The 6,788-nt window shown below is 39.2% G+C and overlaps 1 pseudogene; it reads left to right on the top strand.

Moving 5' to 3' along the window:
- The first annotated feature begins 976 nt into the window (after window positions 1–976).
- Window positions 977–6,179, top strand: LOC142832406 (putative PIP5K1A and PSMD4-like protein; annotated as a pseudogene).
- Window positions 6,180–6,788: the final 609 nt, after the last annotated feature.

Genomic DNA, 6,788 nt, shown 5'->3' with positions numbered 1-6,788 from the left:
GTAAAGCTGTCTAAACAAACTTTCTGCCTGGGAATTGTTCTAGCCACGCCCCACTGGAGCCATAAAGAAAGCTGACAGTGTCGCTTTGTGCAGCTCTCATATGTTTTATGACTATGAGCAATTCAAGCCCTGCAACCTTGCTATTGCCAGAGAATTGCTGGCTGCTGCTTCTTCTCTGAACCCTGAGAGGGTCTTGGGACTGACCCCCCAAAAGGTTCTCCTTACAACTAAAAGAAGATACAGAACTTTTGATAATTAAAACAAAATTCTGTTGGGTTTTTTGTTTGCTTGCTTGTCTGATTGTTTGGTTTATTTATTTATTTATTTATTTGTTTGTTTGTTTATTTATTTATTTAAGAAGAAGAAGAAGAAGAAGAAGAAGAAGAAGAAGAAGAAGAAGAAGAAGAAGAAGAAGAAGAAGAAGAAGAAAGAAGAAGAAGAAGAAGAAGCAGCAGCGTTTTTTATTTTTCTGTTCATGCCTTTTCAGAGTGTCCTCTGGCCTCAGTTTGGCTACAAAGGGCTTCTTCCTTCACACACACACATTCATTAGAACAAAAACATCCCCCAGAGCATTAGGCTGTGGCTGTCTTTCCTGGATCATTGCCCCGTTTCTCTCCTGAAATTAGAGAACAAAATGCATTTTCACTCCGAGCTCTTGCACAGATGTGAAGTACAGAGTGGAAAAGCAGTCGCATGTCATTGAGGTTCCTGTGTTTGGAGTCAGAGTTGTTCTTTACAACCACAGAAATTAGAAGGAGGCCTATAGATTTTCCAACTCAAAGATAATTGTAATTGTATAATTATGCCAGAAAGTCTAAAAACTGAATTGTGATGTGATAACCGAGGGTTGGACCCAGGGCTTCACACACGACAGGCTAGCACTCTTACCCTAATGGGGTCTTTTCTAAAAATTGAGCTATGTGACTCTAATTTAAAGAGCAATTTGGATGTTCTCAACTCCAGGAGCTTTTGCTGCATGGGGGACGAGCCTCCAGCAGCACAGGACTCAATGGGAATCCATGAAGCTGGTGTACTACAAAATTTTTACCTGGGGCTGGATGTAGGGGAAAAGACACTAAGACTCTCCTGACGATTTCTGTCAGACCTTCTCTTTATTCTTCTTTTTTATTCTGATTCCTCATTCTGTCGTTTTATTTTTTTCTGTAAAACTTAAATACCCCAACAAAACCTTTCAGGTAACTTAGAAATTACAATGTGACTACATCAATTTTCAAATGAATGACTATAATAAATACAGGTAAGAACATGTTTTTCACCTCCCTTACATGATTAAAACAAAGTCATCCCAAGAGCCAGCATACATTTACATATTAGTAACCTGTCATAGATTAAGAGAGTGTGAGAAAACATGTTAATTTCTCAGCCATTTCTTTGGGGTGCATACCCACTCATCAGTAGTTTTTCCCATCAGGAGATTGTGGGTAAAAATGGGTACAAGGAGTTAGTCATCTTTGATCATGAACCAATCCTAGGACAGTACATCAACCAATAATAATTGACCTTAAAGAGTTCCTCACCCAACCATGTGCCTTTCTAAAGCTTCAGATTGTCTTCTTGGGTTTTTCACCTCAATGTTATTTAACAAAAGCACTTTAGTCTTCCTTTAAGTTATTTTCAAACCTTTGTTTCAGCTATGATGCACTCTGGAACCTGTGAGCAAACCTTCCAACTTTAAGATTAGAAGAATTTAAACTAGCTGGGCTATTGGAACTCAATTGTTTTTCTTAATCATTGACCTAAGCTCTTCAATAGAAACTCATGTGTTTTAGCTGTATGACATTTCCTTGTTTTATTTTTTAATCATCAAAACTCTATTTAAACTAACATTAATATTGTCAATTAGATAGTACAGCATATGAAGAAATCAATTCATAATAATCCACAGGCAAAAATACCCAGTAGAAAAGGATGTTTATATGAATTAAACACACTACATTATATACTGTGGGAGCTCCTTCAGTCAATAGCCTTTAAGATACTGACCCACTTTGGGTGTGGTTTAATGTACTATAAATACAGACATAAAGCTTGCATGGGCCTCTTGGCTGCTCAGTTTGGTTCTAGTTCCCCGCTCACACTGAGGACTGCTGATCACTGCTTTTTCTGTGAGTCTACCCCTAAATAAACAAACCTTTATTATACCTCATTCTGGGCTAGCATGGGACAATTTTATTATAAATTGTTACAATTGGGGCTGGAGAGATGGCTCAGAGGTTAAGAGCATTGCCTGCTCTTCCAAAGGCCCTGAGTTCAATTCCCAGCAACCACATGGTGGCTCACAACCGGCTGTAAAGGGGTCTGGTGCCCTCTTCTGCCCTGCAGGCATACACACAAACAGAATATTGTATACATAATAAATAAAAAAAAGAAACCCTGTCTCCAAAACAAAACAATAAAAAAAACTTATTAAAAAATTGCTACAATTATATACAGGAAGCAGGGACTTCCCCACACCTATTCACGCCGTTCCAGATACCAGAGAAAGATGGCAGCGGTAAATATGCAAAGGCAAGGCAGAAAGAAAAGACATTCTGGAGTTTGTGGTGTCAGGGCCTTGCCTATGTGAAATTTACCCATCAGAGATTTTTCTCCTGTTGGGTTGACACCTCAAACTTCAGCAGCCATCCGCTGCTCCTCTGACATGGCCACCAGCAAAGTACCTTTGAATGGTCTTTGAACAGGTGGAGGAATTTGAAATTTCTCTGCCAAATAAAATATAAGATAAAACTGGGATAGCTAAGGTACTGCCACTCTGCCTCAAACATATATCCATGCAATGAAATAGAGTGAGTCCAGGAAGCAACTTATGTTTACGAAAGAAGCAGATGGAAAATACAATCTATCCCTGTGATTAAACTGTTCATCTGTTTCTGACTCTTGTTCAGGGTCCATATAAAATATGTTTGCGTTCTGTATGGCAACTTAGTGGTTGGCAGTGTTCCTTAACTATTTTCCATTAGTTTTTTTTAATTGATTATCATTTGGTTTCCAAAGTCAAATTAGTGCTTGCATATGCCATGGTTATTTAGATATAGTGATTAATAATAGTGTTTCCTTTCATGTTGCTCAGCATTGATGAAGAATTCTAGATTATGGTTGGCTAATGTCATTCTTCTGATTTAACCACTGAGCAGACATTAGCTGTTGCTAAGTGTAAAAGAGACATCCCCTGTGTAAAAATTAAATTTCAATTTAATGATAAGTGTTATGCTTATAAATGCTTTTCAACACCTACAAACCTGTTTCTAAGATACTTTCCTCATGGTCATAAGATGTAGCAAACCATAGTCAAATCACATCCTTAACTATGGGTAGAGATTGAACGTTATTTGGAGGATAGAGAGATAGCAGATGGCTCAGGTGTCTAGGACCACTTGCTACTCTTGTAAAGAATCTGGGTTCCATTCCCAGCACCCACATCAGGAGGGTTATAACCTTTAATAACTCCAGCACTGGGAGATTAAATGACTCTAGCCCCTGCAAGCACATAAACTCACATGTGCAGATTCAATTCACACACACATTTTCACAGATTTATAAATAGTAATAAATCTTAAATGGACTTTATTTGGCACATTTCTTTTTTAAAAGGTCAGAAATTTGTAATTGTATGCTTCATTGTTTTATATTTATAATCATAACTAAAATTGTTTCGTAGGTTTCTTTTGTGTAATTCTAGCTAAATTTTGGTTAAATTGTGAAATCGCTTACTTTTTTAAACTAAAAACATCTCTGTTGCCTAGATGAACAATTAACAATAGAATTTGGCACGTTATTGCTTTTACTTCTCTGTCAAGTTAGCGGTTAAGGGTGAGCCCAATTGAATACAGTGTATAAGTCCATAGTTAAGTCTTCTATACCCAAATAATAATAGTTTTGTAAACCATTGCTGTGACTACATTACTTCAAACAATGCATAGATTTGCAAATTAAAATTTTAAGTCATTCATGCAGTCAGTAATCTATAAAATAATACATACATGAATATTTTCACTTTCATTGATTACATTTCTGAAAATACATCCTTCTCAGACCCTCTAAAACAGATTAAAAGTGGCACGACTTTTGCCAGGTGTGGCAGGCAGGCCCTTAATTTCAGTAGCCAGGAGGCAGAGGTGGGCGGGTCTCTGAGTTCAATGCCAGTCTGGTCTACAAAGAGTTCCAGGACAGCCAGAGCTGTGACCCAGAGAAACCCTGTCTTGAAAACTAGAGTAAATAAATAAAGAATAGATTTTAAAACTAGAAAGAAAGAAAAAGATAGAAAGAAAGAAAGAAAGAAAGAAAGAAAGAAAGAAAGAAAGAAACTAAGAAAGAAAGAAAAAAGAAAGAAAAGGCAACCCAAAAAATATAGCTTTTGTGTAGGCACTAATTCTACTCATGAGGATTAGCATGGAAATGTAGGAAGACCACAGAACATGAGGTTAAATAATTTTGGCTGAAGAAAAAGTAACGAATAGTTGTAACACTCAGTTACATTTTTTTACACTAAAAAACAAGAACAAATCACTCCACTAGTATTTATAAAAGATAACGTGAACTTAACCAAAGATAGAAGAGATTTATACATTGAAAGCGTCAAATTTTTTGCTGAACAAAGTCAAAGAAGATGCTGAGACCTCCCACATTCGTGAAATAATTATTACTATCAAGATTACATCATCCTAAGAAATCTACAGTTTGAACCTGCCACTGATAAAATCTTGATGAATATTTGTTCAGAAATATAAAGTTATATCCCAGAATTCCTGTAGAACTATAAAAGACTCCAAAACAGTGGTAAAAAGAAATGAAATCAGAGTTCTCATTCTTCCTGACTTAAAAAAATCAACATGGCATAAAACCAGACACGAGGAACTGCAGAAGAGGGCAGAGCACTAAAATGCTTAACCAGGTGACTTTTGAGAAGGTCACCAGGGCTGTTCAGAGAGAAGGGACAGTCTCTCTGAGTGATATTAAAATTGACAAATACCCCCATACAAAAATACCCCTGCATATACATAATTTTAAAAAATAATAAAAATAAATCTTAAAAAATAAAAAATAAACAAGACTTCCAGACCCAGTCCACAGAGGGAAGGTGGTAAGATGGTGTCGGAGAGCACTACGGTTTGTTGCGGACAACAGTTAGTAGTGCATATGGCATGGAGACTTCCTTCTCACCCAGTTGCTACCCCAGCAGAGTGCCCTTATCTTACCTCTTGAACTCAAAGACGCGAAGCAACTTTTGAGAATAACATGGCCTCATCACTCCAGCCAATGACTGTGAAGTGCTGACCACACTCACCGCTGACACTGGCCACATCCTCTCCAAGCTCCATACTATTGACCCAAGGGCAAAATCACCTTCTGCATGGGCATTCGAGCGGCCCCTCTGGCTCTGAAGCACTGGTAGGGCAGGAATCACAAGATAACACGTCATTGCCTTTGTGAGTTACCCCATGGAGGACAAGGAGAAATAGCCACTGAAACTAGACAAATGCCTCAAGAAAAAAAAAAGAATGCTTAAGTCATCAATTTTGGGAAAGAAGAGGTGAACTGGCAACTTTTGTGATCACACTGAATGGCAAGAACAGAACCAGATCACATCAGGCGACAATGCCCCCTGGGCCCAGATTGGCTGATGCCCTCATCACTTTTCTTATTCTGGATGCTGAAGGCAGTACCATGCTGGGGCTTGGTGCCAGTGATTTGGGGTCTGCAGTAGACCCCAGTGTTGATCTTGAGTTGGCCCTATCTATTTGAGTTTCTATGAAAGAGCAGCGACAGTGGCAGGAAGAGGAGGCTCGAGGGGCTGCTGCAGCCTCTGCAGCTTAGGCTGGAATTGCTACATCTGCGACTGAAGACTTGGACACGCCCTCCTGAAGATGACCATCAGCCAGCAGAAATTTGGCCATGCTAGTCTTCCTGACCTAAGCAGCATGACTGAAGGGCAGCAGATTGCCTACACCATGTAGATGTCCATCACGGAACACAGCATCAGGACCCAGCTCAGCCACGGACTCATCTGAGCCAGTCAAAAAGGAGGACTATGATGTGATGCAAGACCAGAATTCCTTTAGAGTGTCCTGGAGAACCTTCCAGGTGTGGAACCCAACAATGAGGCTGTAAGAAATGCAGTGGGCTTTGTAGGCTCCCAGGCCACCAAGTGTTGTCAGTGATTCCAGTCCTGCTGGCCCCCCAGCCATTTAATCCCAAAAGAAATCCACAGAGGTCTACATTAACTATAAACTGATTGGCCCATTAGCTCAGGTTTCTTATTAAGTCTTATAAACTTATATTAGCCCATTATTCTAGCATTTGTTAGATACATGGCTCAGTACCTTTTTCAGTGGGACAATCACATCTTGCTTCTTCTGTGTCTGGATAAAGGACTGCAGAGGGAGCTTCCCTTTTTCCAGAATTCTCCTGTTCTCATTGACCCGCTTTTACTTCCTGTCTGGTTGTCCCGCCTATACTTCCTGCCTGGCTACTAGCCAATCAGCATTTATTTAAAACATAATTGACAGAATATAGACAATTGTCCCACACAAACCAAAGATGGCAGGAAGGGCAAGAAAGAGGAAGACAAGAGTGAGACTGGAGGGAGGCTACCTGAGTCTGTCCAGGGGACTGTAGAGATGGGGTTGGATAGTGACGTGGATGTATTCTCTGCAGCCTTTAAAATAAAGCTTGCCAAGTTTTTCTCTTTTGCCTAAAAACAAATAAAACAAAAATTAAAAAAAAAGACAAAAAACATTGCATACCTTTAATCCCAGTATTCAGAAGGC

This window comes from Microtus pennsylvanicus, chromosome 12 (assembly GCF_037038515.1).
Source record: "Microtus pennsylvanicus isolate mMicPen1 chromosome 12, mMicPen1.hap1, whole genome shotgun sequence".
NCBI classification, from domain to species: Eukaryota; Metazoa; Chordata; class Mammalia; order Rodentia; family Cricetidae; genus Microtus; species Microtus pennsylvanicus.
This window is presented reverse-complemented; position numbering and strand designations above follow the sequence as displayed.